Below are 25,738 nucleotides of genomic sequence, written 5' to 3'. Positions count from 1 at the left end.
ATAAGCAAAGACATATGATTTGCTTTGACTGATGAAATGTTAGAACTGATTACTTCACTTCCAGGTTAAACACAGACACACACACACACACACACAAGATGCCTTTCAGAGGAAATGTGCAGTTACACATGTTTCCTTCCCCTACCACGATGACAGTGTTCCAGATGAGGGGTGATCTATTAGCCTGCATTGTTGGCTAAGCAAAACATGGAAGAGCTTCCACTGACCTGATAGGTACATATAACCTAATAGAAAAATAACCTTTGTTGTTTTAGGCCTCAGAGAGTTAAGGGTTGTTTCTTGTAGGAGTTTAACCTAACCCATACTAACTGATAACCTAGATAAGGTGAGATATCTGTGGAAAGTATAACAAGGAAGAAAAACATCCAAAGAAATAGTAAGTAAACTGCTGGTAAGATTAGCAAAAGGCTTGGGGTGCTCCCTGGAAAATAAAATATCCCTCTGAAATGGATGCTAGAAAATGTAATGTGTTTGTCATGAGGACATTTGTTATGTAATTATAAAAAGGCTTTATGTGTATGTGTGACATTTAAAATATTGAAAGAGAAGAGTGGCACCAGAAGAACGTATCAATATGTCTCCACTGTACCCTGATTTTAATTACGAGTTAGTATGGCAGAATTTTGGTAAGAAGAAGAAAGGGTCCTGCTGATATATTAAGGTGAGAAGATCATCTGCTTGGTACACCCAGTTTCTTTTTTCAGATTCTATATGCTCTAAGTAAGTTTCTTTTCTCTGTCTTGGACTTCTAAATGTGTCTTATCAGTTCTGCCAAGTATACTTCTAATTTTATACTTACAAATTCAAGAACGGAGCACTAATTCATGTAACAGAAATTTGATGTGCAATGACCTTGACTAGAGAAATATTTATTTTTTTAAGTGATGAGTTTCAGCAATTATTCTTAAGTAATGAAACATCTCCCTAGTACACCAGACAAATTTCAATGGAGGAAAATCACAGTGATTTACAAATTTTAACTGGAAACAAAGAAGTGTATTGAACTTAACAGCAAACAAAATGCATCAATATGTAACAACAATAATAAAATTAATTTAGCAGGAATTACTGTTAAGAACATTAAATAACAAAAGCACTAAACGTACTAAAAATGAATAGGGAAGCAGCAGATAAGTGATCACCACTTAAAACTCTCCCAAGAAGCCACTACAGCCCATGACTTATTTTCCTTGTACAGATTATGTAGGAAACTATTTTTCAGTTCATGCAATAATATTTATACTGCATTTTCCATTAAAATGTGCTCATAAGTATTAATCAATTCCCATAATAGCACAGAGATAGCTAAGAATTATCCAGAGTTGACAGACTGAGAGCTTGAAATGATGTTTGACTATAATGTTAAGACTGCTGGGGGAATTAATAAGAGCTGACACATGAGTTCCAAATTCTGGCTCCTGGCTGCTGCCAGGGTGAAGGAAGCTGTCAGAAAGTTAACTTATCCTGTCCTCTGCCCACCACATTGACACAAAGGAGCCAAGAGCACCTGCTTGTACATTACACCTGCGTGATCAGCAAAGCTACTGCAGATGCTCTTTCTATCTTAGTTCTTGGTGACTCACAGAGTTAGGTATTTCACTTGGAGAAGATTGAGAAAATCTTCAAATCCACAATTCAATGACCTGGGTCAAGAAGTCCTCCACAGGTCTGACTTAGAACTTAAGAAATAATACTGTTATATCCTAAAGCTAAAACCAGGAGACTAGGGGTGACTCCTCTGTCTTCATAACAACTAACACCTTTGTTTACATGCATTTAATGTTAGGAAGCTTGTGATTTGTACATGGCATACTGGTTACCAGGGACTGAGGTCTCCAGCTCTGCTGGACTTTCAGTTTTAAAGCTGAGGAATTCCCAGGCAAACCCAAATGGTTTTTCACCCTTCTTCTGGGTAATGAAATATGCCATGCTTCTTCACTTTATGTAACTGGTGAAACTAATGTAATCAGTTGTCTTATTTCTTCGAGTAACCAGATATATATGGGACAAAATTAAATTCAAGCAAACACTTTTAAATTATTTATTTAAAAATATTTTTTAGTGAGTTATGGCTACGTTTTCATAGATAGCAAAATTTCACTAACAATATTCAAACTGCCATGAGGTAAGACCACCCGTATATATCAAAGACTATACCAAAAACTTGTCTTGAGATTATTTCCTTGCATAGAAGTCAGACGGGAGGAGTCTAATTCCCTTTGTACCATCCCAGGTCCACTTCTCATCTGTGGCCCTCAGTCAACCTACATCACAGCCCTGTGAAGGATGTGAAAAACTTCCTAATGCTCTCCAGTGTCATACCAGGGCACAAGAGAATCTGAGGGGCTGCCATTAGCTTTCTATGTCATGCCTGTCCCTCTGTTGTGCCATGCTGTGTTCCTTTTGACTTTACACCTTGACATTATGGCCTCCTAGGGTTACAGTCTGGGAATCCAGGCAGCAATATATACTGCTCTGGGAGCTACCCGATTCCCCCTCCCTTGTGAGTGCTCAGAGAGAAGAAGAAGGGCAGAGATTAGGGTCATTTCAATCATCCAAGGGGGTTTTCAGCTCTCACAAAGGTCCCTCTGATTCTCTTTCTCCCACTTGCATGTTGAACTCTTCTCTCCTTTTGGAGGAGAAACCAGTTCTTACATGTCACCATCCACTCTTTCTCCACTGTGAATCATGAATAGATTCTATGCTAGGTCCCAGGCTTTGGCTTCTCTATAATTACTTTCTATTTATATGACTGTGAGTAAGTATTTCTTTTTAATCTTCTTATGCCCATGTCCTCATCTGCAAAAATAGGGATAATTATAGCATCTACACCATATGGATCATTGTGAAGATTATATGAGTTAATAGGTATAAAAGTCTTACGAAAATTTTGACACAAAGTAAGCCCCCGAAAAAGCTAATAGTATTTTTGATTTTGGTGTGATTATTCAAATGTAAGCTTTAGAACTGGGGGAAAAAAAAAAAAAAAAACCTGGAACTTTTTTCCTCCCAGAACTTGGTATAAAGACTTTTCTTTTTTAAGATGATTGTTTCAGGCAAAGCCTGAAAGGCCTCCTTTGAAACTCAGGTAAGAAATTAATACTCTTTATTGGGGTTCTTTTGTGCCCTCCTTTCCCTAGAGACCTAGACCTCAGTCTTTGGCTCTGTTTTTAACAGTAAAAAAGTGCTCCCCCCACCACCCAAAATTAAGGAGTAAAGGGATGAAATAATACCAGGATGATATTACAGTCTTTTGCTAGCTGTGTGACCTTGGCAAGTGGCATAAATTCTGAGCCCTACACTTTACAGGTGCTCAAAGAAGGCTGTTAAGGCTGGACTGAACAAAGTGAGGGGAGTGACAAGAGGTGACAATGAAAGAGGGATGAGATCTGCAGAGCCTGTAGACTGTAGAACACAAAAATGTAATGAGATAATAAATGGAAAATTTTGGCACATATCAACTCTTCACTTAACATTGATTCCTTGACATTCCTTGACATTGACTCCTTCCTGGAAATTCCTTCTGCAACACAGAATTTCTCATCTTCATTATTGTTTTCTTAGTGCTCTTCTTGTTTTAAGTATTTTAAATTGAGTCACTTCATTTGTATATGTCCATTTGCTAAGTGTCTTGCATATCTGTTTCTGTTATGAAAACTCTCACCAAAAGTTTATATGATTGCCAGATGATAAAAGATCTGAAATTATTTCAAGGAAATTATTCATTTTTTTCTTACAGTATGTTATGATGGATGTCATATTTATGCAACGTTGTATGTCAAATTTATTTATGTAAATATATAAACACTAAACAGCAAAGTTCAAAATGATTTATTTTCTTGAAATTATTTTAAAGTATCTTGTTCTATTGAACCACACTTCCTTTTGTATTTCACATATTTTAATTTCAATTATTGTGTCAATTTCTGGATTTTAAAAATGATTCCACCATTAGATTTTTGCTACCTTTTTCTAACAAATGAGAAATTATGATTTTTTTCATCCATTTCAGCCTTTGTAAAAGTATAGCAATGATAAGGAAGCAAAGGGTATGAAATAGCTTATAAACACCATGCTGAATCGTTTCTGGTTGGTCACGGACTGACATGTCTAACATCTTTGTTGCACTTATTCTGAGGATGAAAGCTGTTAAGTGAGCTTAACTGCTCGAGGGTCACACGTTTCCAACCAATTCTCATGTGTTTTTCTTTGACTAAGGTGCTGCAGTGGGCTGGCTGCACAAATGGCCATCCTGACCCAGGCAGTGTTTATCCTTCTGTTGTTCCATGAGTGCCCTATGCACTCATTCTCTAAGTTAAAATAATAATAGTAACAATACCTTTCACTTTGCTATCAGTTTGATTCTGAACTTGTCTAAGAAAGGTGTTTACCAGATCAAGGAAAGGATGATAATGTTACAGATTATTTTTATTGTACTGTATCTGCATTATCTTGAAAAATCCATCTCCCAATTCATAAACATTTTCAGTTACCCAAGGATAATTCTGAAGTATTCATATATCAGATTGACTAACCAAAAGATGAAAGAAATGAAAATCAGAAAGTTGTAAGTTCTTACCACATTTAGATTAATAAAGTAATTCACATAGAAATAGAGGTGCATTACAAACTCCATTTTGCATGTTTTTACCTGTAATGTAGTTACTGTCAGTCAACTTTACAACAAAATAGAAAAACAGAGGCTTTAGGTTATTTACTGAGGTCACATATCAAGGACCAAGCAGGAATTAGTTCCCAACGCATCCAGTGCCAAAGACTTCACTCCTTTATGATGTTATGGAAGGAATGTTTCGCATAGGGCTTAGTTGTGCCTGTGAAAATGCACCCTAGGACACCAGCCCTTCCCCACTTTGAAGGACCCAGGGTTGCTTTTTCTTTCACAAAGATTACAGTTGACTTCAGCTGCTCCTCAGGTAAAGTGGACTTTAAATCCTATAGCTCCCCACCCAACTCATTCAAATTTGTAATTTGATCCGTGTACATATATGCACAGTGCTAATTCAGTATGATCTTTCTCTAAAATATGGCTTCTCTCCTCTGATTTATTTAAACTGTAATTACCCTTAACTTCTTTCTTGATCACATATTCATGTGTACATTACCTTACTCATTGAACAGTTTTTTGAGTATTTCTTAAATTCCAGGGACTACGCTAGGTACCAGAGAAAGCTTGTGCTTCTTTCTTTCAGAGAAAATGGGGAATCTCCTTTGCTTTATTATAGATCTCGATGTCATCATGCCTATGACCAGACTCCTTTATTTGTTCTAACCCTGCCAGATCAACTAATACTATACAGCAGTTATGCAACTGGACGTTGGCATGTCTTACAAGACAGTTTAAACGTTTGAACATTGGCCAGGTGCAGTGACTCATGCCTGTAATCTCAGCACTTTGGGAGGCCAAGGCAGGCAGATCACGTGAGGTCAGAAGTTCAAGACCAGCCTGGCCAACATGGTGAAACCCCGTCTCTACTAAAAACACAAAAATTAGCCGGGCATGGTAGCAGGTGGCTATAATCCTAGCTACTCAGGAGGCTGAGGCAGGAGAATCACTTGAACCCGGGAGGTGGAGGTTGCAGTGAGCTGAGATCGTGCCATTGCACTCCAGCCTGGGCGGCAGGAGCAAAACTCTGTTTCATAAATAAATAAATAAATAAATAAACAAACAAACAAACAAATATACATACATTTGAAAATGAAAATGAGCAAAATGACTTCTTTACTCAGGAGTAGTGTCCCATCTTCTGGACAACAATTATGAACATGGGTGGAATTGTTAGAGGTGTTTAGCTTGTTGGATAATATTGTTTTTTATTACTAGGACTAAAGACAATACAATAGTCTCCTAGGAACAGTCTTGTTTTTCTTCCAATGTCCCTTGACCAATCTGGGAAAATGAGTCTAACTAGCCTGGTGTCCAGTTATTAGATATCTGAGGTCCTAAAGAGCTTGGGATGGACACATAGACTCCTAATAGCTAATGTATGTTAAGGGTTTTGTTTGTCTGTTTGTTTGTTTGTTTCAATGGGGTCAGGGTTAGTGTTAGTCATTTTAATTCTGAAAGCACTCCATGTGAAGTAAATACCTTGTTTTGTTAAATTTTCAAAATTGTGAGATAGAGCCAACATACAGAAGAGTGCATAAACTTAAACGTACAGCTTAACAAGTTGTCAGATGTGTGCTCAAGTACTATAACACAGATAAAGAAAGAGAACATTATTGACACACTAAAAGTCCCCTGCAGGACCGTCTGCATCATAGCCCCATCTACCCTCTCCCAGTGCCAAACACTTTCCTGACTTTTACAGAATTCAACTTCCTTTTATTTCTTTATTGTTTCACAACAGAATTAACCATCCCTAAAAACATACTTTAATTTTGCCTACATTTTTGTTCATGCAGTTCCCGTTTTGGTGCCTCTGGCCCCTTTTGCTTAGCATCATGACATTAAGATTCATCTAGTTTGTAACATATCAAAAGTCCCTTCCTTTTCATTGCTGTGTATTGTAACTTTGTGTGGATATTCCATAACTGTGTATTCTATTGGGATGCACTTTTGGGTTATTTGCGGTTTGGGGCCATTTTGAACAATGCTATAAATCTACATGCACACATCTTTTGGTGTGCAATGTGCACATTTCTCTCTCTAGTGGCGAAACTGCTGAGTAGTAGATTATAGGCAACTTTACTAGATATTACCAAAGAGATTATTCATAAGAGTTCCTGTTGCTCCACATCTTTGCCTGACTTAAATTATCAGACTTTTAATTTTTGCCAATCTGATGGATTATAGTAATAGTTCCCTGAAGATCTTAATTTTCATTTTTCTGATTTCCAGTGATATTGGGCATCTTAATTTGTATTCTATTTATATGCCCTCTTCTTTGATTCAGGGCCTTTGCCTATTTCTGCATTGGGGTTCTGTATTTTTTTTTAATTTATTTTTCAGAGTTTCTTTCTGGATAAGAGCTCTTTATCAGTTATATATGTTGAAAATACACATTTCTTCTTTGAGGCCTACTTCTTCACTATCTTATTGTGTCTTTTAATAAAAAGAAAACTTAATTTCATTGTAGGTATATTTAAAATGTTTTTCTTTTATGGATAATATTTATTATATTGTTTAATAAATCTCTTCTTTTTTTGAGACAGGATCTTGCTCTCTCATCCAAGCTGGAGTGCAGTAGCACAGTCGTGGCTCACTGCAGCCTTGACCTTCTGGGCTAAAACAATCCTCCCACTGCAGTGCCCTGAGCAGCTGGAACTACAGACACATGCCACCACACGTGGCTAATTTTTTAATTTTTTGTAGTGGCAGGGTCTAACTATGTTGCCCAGGCTGGTCTCAATCTCCTGAGTTCAAACAATTCTCCTGCCTCATCCTTCCAAACTGCTGGGATTACAGGCGTGAGCCACCATCCTTGGCCATAACTCTCTTCTTATTCTAAGATTATGAAAATAGTCTCCTATGTTACCTTTACCCTACCTCAGCTCAAAATGAAGAGTTAAAATGTAATCAATGAAAAAAAGAAGACCTATTAAATAAAGGGTATTGACTCAATTGACTATCCATTAAAAATAGTAATAAATGTGAATATGTACCTTTTTATAATAAAAGTATTCAAGTTAGATTAAAAGCATAATGCAACAATAGCATAAAATATTACAAGAAAATATAAGAAAAATGTTTTCAAAATCTAGGTAGAGAAAAAGCCTTTTTGTTTGTTTGTTTTTGATATGGAGTGTCACTCTGTCACTAGGTTGGAATGCAGTGGCATGATCTTGGCTCACTGCAACCTCTGACTCCCAGGTTCAAGCAATTCTCCTGCCTCAACCTCCCGAGTTGCTGGGACTACAGGCACCTGCCACCACACCCAGCTAATTTTTGTATATTTAGTAGAGACGAGATTTCACCATGTTGGCCAGGATGGTCTCGATCTCCTGACCTCGTGATTCACCCAGCTCAGACTCCCTAAGTGCTGGGATTACAGGCGTGAGCCATTGCACCCGGCCAAAAAAGCCTTTTTAAGTATGAAACCCAGAAGGCTGGAACCCAACATCTTTGCCTACGCAAAAATGTTAAACTTCTACAACATACCACATTTATATAATACAAGGAAAGCTACAACACAAAGTTGAAAATAACTGCAGTCTAGAAAACAGACAATAGATTAATATTTGTACTATATGAAAACTTTCCACATGTTAGAGAAAAAAGAAATAACCCATAAGAAAATGAGCAAGAGCTATGAACAGACAATTCATAGATTAAGAAACATAGAAGGACTTCCAAGCATATAGCATATACTCAAAGTCATTAATAATGAGAGAAATGTAAATTAACCCTATAATGAGATCTATTGTTTGCCCTTGATTGACAAAAATTATAAATATTGACAATATCCATTTTGATATGGATGTGAGAAAACAGATGTTGTATTAGTCTGTTCTCATGCTGCTAATAAACACATATCCAAGACTGGGTAATTTATAAAGGAAAGAGGTTTAATTGACTCACTGTTCAGGATGGCTGAGGAGGCCTCACAATCAAGGTGGAAGGCAAAGGAGGAGCAAAGACATATCTTATATCGTGGCAGACAAGACAGCGTGTGCAGGGAAACTGCCCTTTTATAAAACCATCAGATCTCGAGAGACTTACTATCTCGAGAACAGCATAGGAAAAACCCGCTCCCATGATTCAATTACCTCCCATTGGGTGCCTCCCACAACATGCAGGGATTATGGAAGCAACAATTCAAGATGAGATTTCAGTGGAGACACAGCCAAACTATACCAGATATCTTCGAACACTTTTTGTGGAGGTGCAAATCAGTACCATCATTTTGGAGAGCAATTTGTCAATATTTATGATATACATTCTATTTGATTCCATAATTCTACTTGTAAAAAATGATTCTATAGGCCAGGCGCAGTGGCTCCCAGCATTTTGGGAGGCCAAGGTGGGCGGATCACCTGAGGTGAGGAGTTCCAGACCAGCCTGGCCAACATGGTGAAAACCCTGTCTCTAATAAAAATACAAAAATTACCCGGGGGTGGTCGTGGGTGCCTGTAATCCCAGCTACACAGGAGGCTGAGGCAGGAGAATTGCTTGAGCCTGGGAGGCAGAGATTGCCATGACCTGAGACCATGCCACTGCACTCTAGCCTGGGCAGCAGAGTGCAACTCTATATCAAAAAAAAAAAAAAAAAAAAAAAAATTCTATAGATATATAAGATAACAATAATAATAATGGATACACTTACTGAGCACTTGTTATGGGTCAATTGATATTATTAAGAGAAAATAGCAAATATCTACACATTTATCAAGTGTTTTAATTGAATCCCTATTATGCATCATATGCTGTTCTAGACGCTGGAACTTCAGTATAGGCACACACCAAAAAGAAAAATTTCTGTTCTCATGGAGATTTATATTATAGTGGGAGGGGAGATAATAATAATAAAAAATAATCATAATAAATCAATAACATGCTCTATTAAAAGATGGTTAAGTACCGAGCGAGAGCACAGGAAAGATAAATGGTGTGTGGAAAATCTGAAATCTAATCACCCAAGAGGGTATAATTTAAGCGAAAATACAAGGGAGTTACACAGATATCTAGGAAAAAAGCATTCTAGGCAGAGTGATAAACTGGTGAAAGATCTGTGAAGTGGGAGCTTGTACTGCATATTTAAGGAATAAAAAAGAAGGCTGGTTTGATTGTAGCAGAATGAGAGCAAAGACATAGTAAGAGATAAGAAAGGGTAGCAGAGACCTGACAGTGTACACCTTGCTGCACCAGGATGACCTTAGACTCTATTCTGAGTGAGGCTAAAAGCCACTGGAAGGATATAAACAGAAGTCAAAATCTATTTTATGCTTAAAAAAGCTCTCTGCCTTGGGTTGAGGACAGAATTGGGATGGAGAGGGATGAGGGTAGATGTAGGAGGACCAATTAGTGGCTACTGCAATATTCCAGGCTGGAGATGGTGGTGACTTGGATCCTGGTGGTAGCAGTGAAGGTGGTTAGAAATGGCTAGATTTGGGATATATGTTTAAAATGGAGGTGCGGTATTTGATCATGAATTTGATGTGAGATGTAAGAGTAAGAAAGGAATCAAGAATGGCTTCAAGCATTTTTGCCTGACAAACTGGAAAAAATAGAGTTTCCATTAACTATCTTGGGAAAGACTACGGGTACAGCAGGTTTTGGAGGAAAAATTAGGAGGTCACTTTTAGACAGTTGAGCTTAACAGGTCTATGAGATCTCCAAATGGAGATGTCAAGTGGACAACTAGATCTATAAACCTAAATGTCAGGAGAGAGGTCAGGGCAAGGAATAAAAATGTGGGAGTTTTCAAAGTATAGATATATATTTTAAGTCATCAGATCAGATTTAAAGAAGAGAAAATAGGAGGCAGAAGGAAGGGGAAGGAAAGGAACACAGACGTTTAGACATCAAGAAGATGAGGAACCATCAAGATATCAAGATCAGGAAGTTCAAGGAACGCAGAAGTTTAGACGTCAAGACAATGAGGAAGAACCAGCAAAGGAGACTGAGAAGGAGCAGCCAATGAAGAAGGAGTAGGGTTCCTATGAGCCCAAAGGTGTTTACCGAGGAGGGAGAGATCAGCTCTGTCAAATGACAGTCACGGGTAAAATAAAATAAAATAAAATAATACTGAGGATTGACCATTGGATTTAACAAATAAATAACATCAGTGACCCTACAGTTTTCGTGGAATATTGAAGGGCAAAGTCCACCTTCATGTGCTTAAGAGAGAATGGGAGCAAAAAGATTGCAAACAGTGAGACAAACAACTGTTTCAATCAGTTTTCATCAAAGGGGAGCAGAGAAGCAAGTTTGTAAAAAAAAAAAAAAAAAAAAAAAAAAGCTTTGTTTTGTTTTAGGATGAGAAAATTAACAGCATGTTTATGATGATGAGAATTATTTAGTGGAAATTAAAAATATCATTGAATGGGGGAGAAGCAGTATTTTGAGAGGATGCATAAGTCTAGAGCCTAAGTGAAGGGTTGGCTTTACCTAAAAATGCAGATAATTTATAGCAGTGATTCTCAAACTCTAATGTACATCGGAATCACCTAGAGGTTTTATTAAAGTACAGATTGCTGGGCCCGACCCCCAGAGTTTCTGGTTCAGTGTTTCTCAAGTGGGATCCAGGAATTTGTTTCTGACAAGTTCCCAGGTACTTACTGCTAGGAACCACAAGATAAGAACCACTGCCTATAGTAACAATCATAGTTTACTGCAAACTCAAACTACTGGGCTCAAGTGATCCTCCCATGTCAGCCTCCTGAGTATGTGGGAGCCACCATGCCCAGTTTATTTTATTTTTTATTTTTTTGGATAGATGAGGTCTCATTATGCTGTCCAGGCTGGTCTCAAATTCCTAGACTCAAGTGATTGTCCCACCTTCGCCTCCCAAAGCACTGGGATTACAGGCGTGAGCCATAGTGCTTAGCCCTAAGGAAGCTTTTTTGACTGCTTATATATTCCCAGAAAAATAAAAGTTTGGTCAATATCTGAGAGTGAAGATGAGGTTGAAGGTGGTAGCAGTTTGATGAAAGGAAAAATATGAAATAATTGCTAGGATACCAGCACAGCAAATGCACCAAGGCAATAAAATATGATTACCCAGTAGCATTAAGTACTCATCAAATGGTTGCATATATTTTCTTTAGGTAGGATCAGTTGCTTAAGTGTGAATGCAGAGAACAAAAAGAGTCAAACTTATATATCTGTTAACCAAAAGAAGATAACCAATGTGTATAAGTATTGCTACACAAGTAACCCCAAAACTTGGTGGTTTAAAACAGTATTTATTATTACTCAGGAGTCTATGGTCAGTTGGGTAGTCATGTTGATCTGGACCAGGCATGGTCCAGACTGGACTCATTCATGGTCTGTAGTCGGTTCACAGGTCAGTTTGGGACTGAGTGCTTTCAGGTGGCTTTGCTCACATGTCTGGCAGATCAGTGATTACAGGCTGTGATGACTGGGGTGACTGTGATAATCATCTCCTAGCAGTCTAGTTCAGCCTTATTCAAATAGCAGTGGCAGAGTTCCCAAAATACTGTGGAATTTCTCATGGCCTCTTGTGACTCAGACTCAGAACTGGCAAGATGTCACTTTCCACTTGATGTTATTGGCCAAAACAGATCACAAAGCTAGGTCATATTTAAGATTGAGAGAAACAGATTCTATGCCTTGATGAGAAGGGTTGCAAAGTTGTATTGTAAGGGGCATGGATACAGGGAAAGGAACAATAATGCCTATTTTTGATTGTGATTTTTTTCTAGGAATACAAAGAGGTGAGAGAAGAATATCAAATTAGGATATATCAATGAAGTGATTATGATTCTCTATGAATATTCATAGCTTTGCCAAAAGAAGTGAGAAGATAATGGCAGTGAAGGACACACTGAAAAGGAAGTGGGGATCATTAGATTTTAGATACCAGTGGCCTCTAAGGATTGTTGGAGTAGGATACTTGAGAACATGAGCGGGAAAGATAGAAGGGGGTGGTTAAGAGAGTGGTATGCCTGCTTTTGAGATTATGAAGGATGTGTGAAAGTGTGGTTGAGGTTGTGTGGGTGACAAGAACATCATAGAAGTTAAAGGAATTGAGAGGCTAGAGTATTAGAATCGTTAAAAATTAAGAAATAAGTAGGATGGAAAAAATTACAATGAGGTAGGAGCTAAAATCTTAAGGAAATGGGAAGTGTGGGGAGTTCAGGGATGACTAGGATAGGCAGGTACATACCGCATATATGTCTGCATTTTGCGTGTTGGAATAGGTCTTTAAGGACATTCACTCAACTGCTATCAGCAGTTACTTCTGGGAAGAAGAATGATGATAAATGTGTGAAGTAGTGAAAGAAGATTTTCACTTTGAATATATTTGCTTCTCTTTTTCATTGTTTCATAACACGTATGTATTATGCATAAATGACTTAATCTAAAGAAAATGTTCAAGTAAGAAAGCAAAAGTGTTGAACTTCTTGTCACAAAGATTGGAATTTGAATTATATTTGTAAAATGAGTATGCATTTACCTACTTCCATGCTGTTACGATGAGTGAGGTAATTATCTGCTGTTCTTAATACAACGTTTGACATATTAGAAGGAGCTCAAGAATGTTTTCTATTCCTCTACCCACTGACAAATCTCCCCATTACCACATGCACCACGTGCACAGGCTGTGTGTGTGTGTGTGTGTGTGTGTGTGTGCGCATGCCACAGAGAGGGAGAGATGGGATAGAGAAGGACACATATGAACACGGAGATTCTTTGGCACTTTTGTATTCTCCTTGGGGTACTCTCAGATTTTGAGATGAGAAGGAAGAAATAAAATGGACACGTTTTTGTTTATATAACAGTTACCTGGCTAATTTCCAGAAGAGAATAGTAGTAACAATAAATTATGCATATATTGATACTTCCATTGTAAGCTGTAAGCAGCATTTATTCAGCCATTCTCATTACTATTTATATGTCCATATGACATTTTTTTTTTTTTTTTTTTTTTGAGACAGAGTCTCACACTGTCACCCAGGCTGGAGTGCAGTGGCTTGATCTTGGCTCACTGCAAGCTCTGCCTCCCGGGTTCACGCCATTCTTCTGTCTCAGCCTCCCCAGTAGCTGGGACTACAGGTGCCCGCCACCACGCCTGGCTAATTTTTTGTATTTCCAAATGACATTTTAAAAATACAGCTTTGAAAACAAGTTGCAGGGGACAAAAAGCACTATTTTCCAACAGTCAAAAGTCACAATGAAAATAATTTAGTAGGTAGTATTATCTCAATATAGATAAAATCTATTAATAGGAACTAAGGGAACACTGTGAATCTCGTGATAAAATGCATAAACCTAAGTTCCTGAAATAAGTATTTTTTCTATGTGATGTACTATTTAAAAAGTAATTGCTGCTGGGTAAGCTCATTCTCAGTTTGCTAAAATGTTAGCTTAGGCTGTCTTTATGCTGTAATTATTTATATAGTCTGCATGTCAGTTCTTGGTGTGGGCAATGGTCTACCAAAGGTCAAATTAAAGGCAGTAGCTCATGCACTGATACCAGTATTTGACAGAACTAAAAATTAATGGTTGTCAGAACACTTCCTGACATTGGCTCCAAGCAACTAAAATCTTTATTCTAAATCTGTGAAAAGTGGATCCTGATTGATTGATTACCAAGGACATGGGATTCAGAGTTTCAGTGAAATATGGATGCCTCCAGCCTCTGAGCAAAAGCTTCTTTGCAGCCATTGATAACTTCACAACTGAAAAGATGGAAATGAATAAATGGGAATTCATTCATTCATTCAATGGACATTATGTGCCAGGTTGTGTGCTAGGCACTGAGACACAAAAATGAACAAGACAAAGTCTCCATCTGAAATAACTTAGAGCTGGAGGAGAAGATTGACATGAAAACAGGTTATAATACAACAAAAAGTTGTAAAGATAACTTCAGGTTCCTGCAGCTAGGCAAAATACTTGATGTCGTTTCTGAAGGTAATGTGGGAGATATCCTGCATGGGAATGGAAATCAGGAAATCAAGGGGGAAAGAATATTTTGAGCAGAGTGCACAGCATGAATGAAAGATGCCTTGCCAAACTAACCTCTCCTCTTTATTGTGCATACAGTGTTTTATTGTCATTATCAGATTATGTGCTATCTCTTTCCCTAAACTGCAGGCCCCTCTAGACAAGGTACTACTTTGTCTATATTTTTTATGGTAGCTACCATAGTGCCTAGCACGCAGTACATTCTCAATAAACATTTGCTAAAGTGAACTGAGAAGTAAGAAGCCAAGAGTTTACTAGTATTTAAAAAGAAAAAAATAGAAGTTGATTCAATAAAATATTCCAACCAATGTGCTCAACACATACCAGGCTATATTTATGCTACGATATTGATCAGCCCTGCCCTCTGCACCCTAGAGTAAGCCCAAAGCCTAGGCTGCCCCACCTACCTGGACCAGCTTTTTCTGTGTGTTCCAGCATGCTAAATAAACTTTACCATTTTCTATGTGAGCCATGACATGAACACGTTTGGAAAGCACTAAACTATTTATGGTAATTTCCACGGAGTTGTATTACTTTTCCTTGGTGCAGAGAACACACAGAGTAGCCCACAGATGGAACATAAAGAGAAGATATAGAACAGGGGGTTAGAGACAGACTGGCCAACAGATGGAGACACCATTGCCAGACTAATTCCTATAGATTGGAATAAATTTTGTGGACCGTACTGAAGTGAATGAGCTTTTACAAGAATGGCCACTGTAGCAGATGGCACTGGTACCCTGTTTCACATCCCCTTAGCCCACTTTTGATTTCAACCACAGCTCATACATACTCATTTTCATGTAAGTACAGACTTATGGCACACTAGCAATGACCCACCTCAACAGAGCTCTGCAAAGTCTTTCTCCTTTGTGCCCAATGGCCTCCTCTGAGGCCATAGGAGCCCAAGTGCAAGCACAGCCTGAATGAGTGGATAACCCTCAATCATGACAACAGGAGCCAGAGGGTAAACATTCAGCCTCTCCTCCTTCCAGTGGACAACTCCAGGAAGGATCCCCTGTGCTTCGTGGGATATGCCAGCAGAATTGAACCACTGTTGCCTACAACAGTGATCTTGATGTTGCTTTTTGGTATTGTTACTGGCTCACTCTCCATTACTTTACTGTTTATTCCTAGGATCATCTCCTAATATACCACCTACAGCTAAGTGCTTGTCACGGGCTCTGCTTTTAGGGCAACCCATCCATGAGAAAGAGGCAGTAAAGTAACTATTGAGAAACTATAAATTTTCTGCAAATAGTAATAAAAAAACAGACAAGAGAACTCAATACCTCAGTGCACAATGGTGTAGGACAAGAACTATAAAACAAGCTAACCCTGGAGGAAGAGAAAGCCAGACCTAAGAGCATTCTCTTACCACAAAAACCTTTCCTCTGATTTCTTAAGGGCAAGGAAGTTGAAAACAAATGTCATAATCTCACCAAATAACATTTCTATTTTGTTGCACATGTACACACATATAATTGTTCACTACAGAGTATGTGATATGTGCTATGTCACTTGCAGCTAAACTATTTAGTACCTTCTTAACATCCCTGGTTCAAGGTTTCTTCATATGTATTATTGTAGTTCAATTTCTCAAGTCTAGCTAATATTGCAGATGTGATTCTGGTGCTCAGAGCAAGCAAAGCCAGGGACAATGTCTGACAAATTCTATAATAATTTATGAACGAATGATTGATTGGTCTTTTAATATGATTAGCTCTCCTTGGATGCTTTCAGTCAGTTAAGTCATGAAAGTAAACACTTTCTGAGTTAACTGACTGAAAGGGGCCCAAGAGGTCTGAAGACGAAGAAGACTGAGCCATGGGGAGCCCCACATTGACTGGATCACAGTTTATAAGGGATTCCTGAAATATGTTCATATTTGGAATACCCTTAAAGAATCAAAAATTTAACTCACTTAGATATTTGAAAAATTGGAATCAATACATGAGGCAAAAGAGTTTTGTGAAAAGGCAGACATGAGTGTAAGAATCATTTCAGTCTTCTTACATATTATTTATACTGCTATTACCATCAAAATGCTGACCACACTCCAAAACTATCTCACACATTTCCAATAATCCCTCAGAGACACCAATCCCTAGATAGGAAGGCTTGGCTTAAACGCTTCCATTATATCTTTGCTTGTAGATTTTGCCCATGCTGCATAACATTAAGATATTGACTGAGATATCTTTGCTTCAAATTTCCTCCCACTCAGAAAGCAGCAATAGTTTTCTGAGCCCAGCCCTTAAAGGAAGATCTTCTAGAGCAGAAAAGAGAGACAATTCTTGGTTTTGTTTCCCAAAATGAACTCTAGACTCTAATAGTAAAGAAATAGTCTTGAATGCTATATTAGTTTGCTAGGGCTGCCATAACAAAATGCCACAGATTGGGTGGCTTGAACAAAGGACATGTATTTCTTACAGTTCTGGAGGCTGGAAGTCCAAGATCAAGGTGTCAGCAGACTTGGTTTCTTCTGAGGCCTGTTTTGTCTTGTAGATAGCTGCCTTCTCACTGTGTCTTCACATACTCTTTGATTATGCATCCCTGCTGTATGTTTACATGTCTAATTTTCTCTTCTTATAAGGACAATAGACAGATTGAATCTGGGCCCACCTTAAAGCCTCATGTTAACTTAATCACCTCTTCAAAGGCCGTATCACCAAGTATAATTACGTTCAGAAATACTGAGGGTTAGAGCTTTAAAATATGACTTTTGGACGGACACATTTCAGCCTATAACAAACCCCAAGGCACATCAGATTTTCCTTCTCAAGGAAAAAAATACTAATTACAAAAAGGTTTCCAAGAAGTTTGTTTCAAAAGAATATAGAGTCCCTGTCTCACAATGCCAGATTTAGCAAATAAAAATATAGAATATCAATTTAAATTTGAATTTCAGATAAATTTGAATTTCAGATAAACAAATAATGCTTTAGTATTAGGAAGTTCCACAATATTTTGGGCATTGAAATTTAATTGGGCATTTTGGATTTTGTCTGTCAATGTTAGTCTCAGATAAACAGGATGAAGAGCATGATAATGAGCCTTGTCACGGGTCCTACACTCTGTCCCACTGCAAGGTTAAATCCCTTCCATGGGAAACAACAGCACCCCCAACATGAGCTTGGGGATCCCAAAGCAGAGAAAACTAGGTCCTGATTCGCATTTGGAATTCTGAGAGAAAACAGTTTTGCAGAGTGTCCTGTGATGATATGGGACAGTGATTAGAATAGGAACAGTGGGTCACATCTAGAGACAGGGTCTGAGGTAGTGACCTCACCTTCCCGCATCATAGCACATACATCTTCTTTTTCTGTGGTTCCAAACCCAAAAGTTTCCTGTGATTGCAAGATAAGTATAGAGGTTGGCTGAGTGTGGAGAGGCAGGTCTGAAATTGTCTCATGGTTTCAGTCAAAACTAAACATGTTTTGGACAACACTGTAACTGAAGCGTTTTAGAGTTTATGCAGCAGTGGTGGTTACAGACATTGAGTCCAGAGGAAACCCAAAATCACCAGGGATGGTCTAGTCCAGGAAAAGCCATGTATATGGATTCCATTAACCAAGGATCAAAATCCTCTCTCCAGACCTCTCTATAGTGTGTTAGCCCTTCTGCAATTTAGAAGCCCCACACCCCCAAAAGAACAGTCAAAGTCAAAGAGAGGTATTATAAAGTGACAGTCAAAGAGACATTAAGTTTAACCTGGAACTAGCTGAGCTTACCTTGAGTTTATCCATATTGTATTTCCATCTCAGTTGCTGGCAAATCAACATTCCCTATCAAATATCATTAAAGTTGATTATTTGAACCTTAAAGCAAAACTTAACATTTAATTAAATTTCAATTCATTGCTCTACCATTTGAGATTTTTTTAAAAATTGTAATCCTGTCACTTAATATTTATCCAAGAGGAACTCATTTCATATTGTAAACATTTTTTTTTAATCTAGACACAACTTTATAAGAAGTTTCCTACAAAAGTGAGAGGTGAAGCCAGCTGGACTTCCTGGGTCAAGTGGGGACTTGGCGATTTTTTGTGTATAGCTAAAGGATTGTAAATGTACCAATCAGCACTCTGTGTCTAACTAAAGGATTGTAAATGCACCAATCGGCACTCTGTAAAAACACACCAATCAGCACTCTGCGTCTAGCTAAAGGCTTGTAAATGCACTAATCAGCACTCTGTAAAATGGACCAATCAGCGCTCTGTAAAATCGACCAATCAGCAGGATATGGGCAGGGACAATAAGGGAATAAAAGCTGGCCACCCCTGCCAGCAGTGGCAACCCGCTTGGGTTCCCTTCCACGCTGTGGAAGCTTTGTTCTTTCACTCTTCACAATAAATCTTGCTTCTGCTCACTCTTTGGGTCCGTGCAACCTTTAAGAGCTGTTACACCATTAAAGTCTGTGGCTTCATTCTTGAAGTCAGTGAGACCAAGAACCCACTGGAAGGAACCAACTCCAGACACATTTTGGCAACCACAACGGGACTATCGCCTGTCGCCAAGCAGTGAGTACCATTGGACCCCTTTCGCTTGCTATTCTGTCCTATTTTTCCTTAGAATTCGGGGGCTAAACACCAGACAACCGTCGGCCAGTTAAAAGAGACTAGCGTGGCTGTCAAACTAAAGACACAGGTATCAGGCTTTCTGGGAAAGGGCTCTCTAACAAACCCCAACTCTTTGGAGTTGGGAGTGTTGGTTTACCTGGAACCAGCTTCCACTTTTCCTGTACTTCTGGGCTGAGCCAAGGGTCGATAGAGAGGAAAGCCATTCAGCTCTGGGGTCCGGACAAAAAGTTGGTTGACCCTGTAGCCATGTGCAAAACTCTCAAAGTCACATCACCCAAGCGAGACTCGCCCATCTATCCTATCTATCCTGACCCTCCCCTCCTGGGTCCTAACGCCTGTCAGACAAACTTTCTCTCACCTCTTGCCTCTCTTCTCCGAGGCTAGTCCCACTTCTAAAAACCACTCCCTGTCTCTGGTGCTTTTCTAGCTTCTCCCATCAGAATGATTTATAGTATAAACTTCAGGACTCTGTTACCTTCTTTAGGTACCTGGGCTTACGAATCAGAGACATAGTTTTTGCCCAAAGCCCTGTCGGCAGGGGGCAGGGGGTCGGGACTATCTGGAATTTTAGGATCCCTCCTCAGACTAGAAGGCCTAATAAAAGCTATTCCTGAAGCTAGGATATGGGGAGCCTCAGAAATGATATCCTTCCTATCCAAATGATGAGAAGTGAGAACAAAAGGCATCACTCTTCCAACCGTGGAGATCCCTTCCCTCCCTCAGGGTATGGCCCTCCACTTCATTTTGGGGGCATAATATCTTTATAGGACAGTAGTAAGGTCCCAATACTAACAGGAGAATGCTTAGGACTCTAACAGGTTTTTGAGAATGTGTTGGTAAGGGCCACTAAATCCGATTTTTCTCAGTCCTCTTTGTGGTCTATGAGGACAGACAAAGGTGCAGGTTTTCAAGAATGCATCAGTAAGGACCACTAAATCCGACCTTCCTCGATCCTCCTTGTGGTGCAGGAGGAAAACTAGTGTTTCTGCTGCTGCGTCGGTGAGCGCAACTATTCCAGTCAGCAGGGTCCAGGGACCATTGCAGGTTCTTGAGCAAGAGGGGTTTCTGCTGCTGCGTTGGTGAGCGCAACTATTCTGATCAGCAGGGTCTGGGGACCATTACAGGTTCTTGGGTAGTGGGGGGGGGGGTGACAAACAAACCAAAACTGTGGGCGGTTTTTTCTTTCAGATGGGAAACACTCAGGCATCAACAGGCTCATCCTTGAAATGCATCCTAAACCATGGGGACCAGTTTGACCCACAAACCCTGAAAAAGAGGTGGCTCATTTTTTTCTGCACTATGGCCTGGCCCCAATATTCTCTCTCTGATGGGGAAAAATGGCCACCTGAGGGAGGTATAAATTACAATACTATCCTGCAGCTTGACCTTTTCTGTAATAGGGAAGGCAAATGGAGTGAAATACCTTATGTCCAAGTTTTCTTTTCACTGAAGGTGAATCCACAACTATGCAAGGCTTGCAATTTACATCCCACAGGAGGTCCTCTCAGCTTACCCCCATATCCTAGCCTCCCTATAGCTCCCCTTCCTCTTAATGATAAGCCTCCTCTAATCTCCCCTGCCAAGAAGGAAACAAGCAAAGAAATCTCCAAGGGACCACAAAACCCCCCAGGCTATCGGTTATGTCCCCTTCAAGCTGTAGGGGGAGGGGAATTCGGCCCAACCTGGGCACATGTCCCCTTCTCCCTCTCTGATTTAAAGCAGATCAAGGTAGACCTGGGGAAGTTTTCAGATGATCCTGATAGGTACACAGATGTCCTACAGGGTCTAGGGCAAACCTTTGATCTCACTTGGAGAGATGTCATGCTGCGGTTAAGTCAAATGCTGGCCTTTAGTGAAAATAATGTGGCTTTAGCTGCAGCCTAAGAGTTTGGAGATACCTGGTATCTTAGTCAAGTAAATGATAGAATGACAGCTGAAAAAAGGGACAAATTCTCTACCAGTCAGCAAACCATCTCCAGTATGGATCCCCACTGGGACCTTGACTCAGATCATGGGGACTGGAGTTGCAAACATCTGTTGACCTGTGTTCTAGAAGGACTAAGGAGAATTAGGAAAAAGGAATTATTCAATGATGTCCACCATAACTCAGGGAAAGGAAGAAAATCCTTCTGCCTTCCTCAAGCGGCTACGGGAGGCCTTAAGAAAATATACTCCCCTGTCACCTGACCCACTTGAGGTTCAATTGATCCTAAAAAATAAGTTTATTACCCAATCAGCCACAGATATCAATAGGAAGCTCCAAAAGTGAGCCCTGGGCTCTGAACAAAATCTGGAGGCATTATTAAACCTGGCAACCTCGGTGTTCTATAATAGGGACCAAGAGGAACAGGCCAAAAAGGAAAAGTGAGATAAGAGAAAGGCTGCAGCCTTAGTCATGGCCCTCAGACAAACCTTGGTGGTTCTGAGAGGACAGAAAATGGAGCAGGCCATCACCCAGCAGGGCTTGTTATCAGTGTGGTTTGCAAGTAAACCTTAAAAATATTGTCCAACAAGAAACAAGCTGCCCCCTTGCCCATGTCCACTATGCCAAGGCAATCACTGGAAGGCACACAGCCCCAGAGGACAAAGGTTCTCTGGGCCAGAATCCCCCAACAAGATGATCCAAAAACAGGACTGAGGGTGCCCGGAGCAAGCACCAGCTCATGTCATCACCCTCACTGAGCCCCGGGTACATTTAACCATTCAGGGCCAGGAAATTGACTTCCTCCTGGATACTGATGTGGCTTTCTCAGCATTAATCGCCTGTAAGGTCCGTTACCAGTTGAGGAATCCTGGGACGGCCTGTAACCAGGTATTTCTCCCACCTCTCCAGTTGTAATTGGAAGACTTTGCTACAGATAGTAAGTATGCTTATCTAATCCTACGTGTTCATGCTGCAATATGGAAAAAAGGGAGTTCCTAACCTTTGGGGGAACTCCCATTACATATCACAAGGAAACCATGGAGTTATTGCACGCAGTGCAAAAATCCAAAGAGGTGGCAGTCTTACACTGCCGAAGCCATCAAAAGGGGAAGGAAAGGGGAGAACAGCAGCATAAGCAGCTGGCAGAGGCAGGGAAAGACCAGCAGAAAGGAAAGAGAGAAAGCGACAGAAAGTCAGAGAGAGAGAGGAAGAGAGGGGAAGAGACAAAGAGGGAGTCAGAGAGAAAGAGACAGAAAGTCAAAGAGAGAGAGGAAGAGACAAAGAGAGAGTAAGAAAGAGAGAAAGAGAGAGACAAAGAAGTCAAAGAGAAAGAAAGAGAGATGGAAGTAGTAAAGAAAAAACAGTATATCCTATTCCTTTAAAAGCCAGGGTAAATTTAAAACCTATAATTGATAATTGAAGTTCTTCTCTGTAACCCCATAACACTCCAATAGCACCTTGTTGTCAGTGTAAACAAGGGCATAGCCCGAAAATACTGAGGCCACTGACAACCCATAGTCTTCCTATCAAAAATCCTTAACCCAGCAGGTTTCCTAAAAGGGGATCTAAATCTTAATTAATTATCATACAAATGTCTGACCAGACCTAGGAGGAACTCCCTTCAGGACAGGACAATAGACGGTTCCTCCCAGGCAAGTAAGGGAAACAGACACAATGGGTATTCGGTAAGTGATAAGGAACTCTTCTAGAAGCAGAGTTAGGAAAATTGCCCAGTAATTGGTCTGCTCAAACTTGCAAGTTGTTTGCACTCAGCCAAACCTTAAAGTACTTACAGAATCAGGAAGGAGCCATCTATACCAATTCTAAGTTAATATGGACTAAAAAAGGTTTTATTACTAGCAAAGAAAAATTAAAATCCCAAACTTACAAGGTTTTCAACAAAAGTAAAGTATGCTAAAAGTTAACAGTGTAACAGGTATTATCCTAACTTCTAATCTTACAGAAATCAGACCCTATCAGTGCCCCTCAAAGCTCAAGTCCATTAACGCAGGGCCATACAACTAATACCCCTACTTATAGGGTTAGAAATGGCCACTGCTACAGGAAGTACATCATGATCCTACTACCACACACTCTCAAAGGATTTCTCAGACAGTTTGCAAGAAATAACAAAATATATCCAGTAAGGATAGTAACTACAATCCCAAATAGCCTCTTTGGCAGCAGAGACTCTCCAAAACCGCCAAGGCCTAGACCTCCTCACTGCTGAGAAAGGAGGACTTTGCAGCTTCTTAGGGGAAGAGTGTTGTTTTTACACTAACCAGTCAGGGATAATATGAGATGCCACCCAGCATTTACAGAAAAGGCTTCTGAAATCAGACAACGCCTTTCAAACTCTTATACCAACCTCTGGAATTGGGTGACATGACTTCTCCCCTTTCTAGGTCCCGTGACAGCCATCTTGGTATTACTCGCCTTCGGGCCCTTTATTTTTAACCTCCGTGTCAAATTTGTTTCCTCTAGGATCAAGGCCATCAAGCTACAGATGGTCTTACAAATGGAACCCCAAATGAGCTCAACTAACAACTTCTACTGAGGACCCCTATACCGACCTGCTGGTCCTTTGACTGGCCTAAAAATTTCCCCTCTGGAGGACACTACAACTGCAGGGCCCCTTCTTCGCCCCTATCCAGCAGGAAGTAGCTAGAACGGTCATCGTCCAATTCCCAATAGCAGTTGGGGTGTCCTGTTTAGAGGGGAGATTGAGAAGTGAAGCCAGCTGGACTTCCTGGGTCAAGTGGGGACTTGGCGATTTTTTTGTGTCTAGCTAAAGGATTGTAAATGTACCAATCAGCACTCTGTGTCTAACTAAAGGATTGTAAATGCACCAATCACTCCTCTGTAAAAACACACCAATCAGCGCTCTGTGTCTAGCTAAAGGATTGTAAATGCACCAATCAGCACTCTGTAAAAACGCAGCAATCAGCACTCTGTGTCTAGCTAAGGGATTGTAAATATAACAGTCAGCACTCTGTAAAATGGACCAATCAGCACTCTATAAAATGGACCAATCAGCACTCTGTAAAATGGACCAATCAGCAGCACACGTGTGGGGACAAATAAAGGAATAAAAGCTGGCCAACCCAGCCAGCAGCAGCAACCCACTCGGGTCCCCTTCCATGCTGTGGAAGCTTTTTCTTTCACTCTTCACAATAAATCTTGCTTCTGCTCACTCTTTGGGTCTGTGCCACCTTTAAGAGCTGTAACACTCACCGCGAAGGTCTGTGGCTTCATTCTTAAAGTCAGCGAGACCAAGAACCCACCGGAAGGAACCAACTCTGGACTTAAAAGGACTTTGTCCCATTACATCCTCCCTCTCTATCATCAAAAATAAATTCACACACAAAAAAAACACAGTGAAATTTGTAAGTAGGCTTCTTTTTCTTGTGGTAAGAGCAGAGTAGAAAATCAAGAGACTAGAAAATGAAGTATATTTTATTAAGAAATGTAAAGATTTGGCCGGGCGCGGTGGCTCACGCCTGTAATCCCAGCACTTTGGGAGGCCGAGGCAGGCGGATCACAAGGTCAGGAGATCGAGACCATGGTGAAACCCCGTCTCTAATAAAACTACAAAAAATTAGCCAGGCGCGGTGGCGGACGCCTGTAGTCCCAGCTACTCAGGAGGCTGAGGCAGGAGAATGGCGTGAACACGGGAGGTGGAGCTTGCAGTGAGCCGAGATCACGCCACTGCACTCCAGCCTGGGCGACAGAGCGAGACTCCGTCTCAAAAAAAAAAAAAAAAAAAGAAATGTAAAGATTTTAAGATTACTTAAAAAATGAAAAATATTCCTCATGCAGAACTACTGCCATCTAAAGGCGTCAGCACAATATTACAAATAAGTATTTGGTTCTATGTAGCTAAATGGCTAATATTTAAGTGCCATAGAGTTTTATTTTTAGAAACTTATATTTTTCCTATTTTTTTCCAATTTAGTAAATGAACTTTTTTCTTACCCCTTAAAGAAATTATATGTGCCACAGAAGATATGTAGATTGGCTTAGGTTATACAAAAAGTTGAACATACAATATTTAATTAGGAATATTTAGAAAAGCATATTTTAAACCAATGAAAAAAGAAACAGGCCATTTCCCTCCTTTCCCAAAATGTTTGGCAAATCATATTTACAATATAGATGTTAAAATACAGTATTATCAATTCACAAAAGATCAGTTAGTGAGATATTATGAAGTCTAAAGCTTAAGCTAGCTAATCACAAGTCACACCTAAGGTTAAAACTGCTAAATTATAGTACCACCTCAATTAAAAGCAGGTTCATTGTAATAACGAAATTCAATTCTAGAAAATCAGTTGTATCATAACTTCCTATTTCTGAATATTTCTAAATTATTACATGACTCACAAGTATAAGAAAAAACAGTACATGAAATACTGAAAACAAAAAAAAACTAAAACTTCTAAAACTTCACAGCATGGTATTAATGTTACACATAAGCAAAAGTACCCAACTTTATGAAGTCAACAAATAACATAAACCCAAGTTCATGTCCTTTACAGATCTTTCAAATGGCAAATATTTCCTACATTTAACACAACACTGATTCAACTATCCTTAT

This window comes from Papio anubis, chromosome 6 (assembly GCF_008728515.1).
Source record: "Papio anubis isolate 15944 chromosome 6, Panubis1.0, whole genome shotgun sequence".
Classification (NCBI taxonomy): domain Eukaryota; kingdom Metazoa; phylum Chordata; class Mammalia; order Primates; family Cercopithecidae; genus Papio; species Papio anubis.
This window is presented reverse-complemented; position numbering follows the sequence as displayed.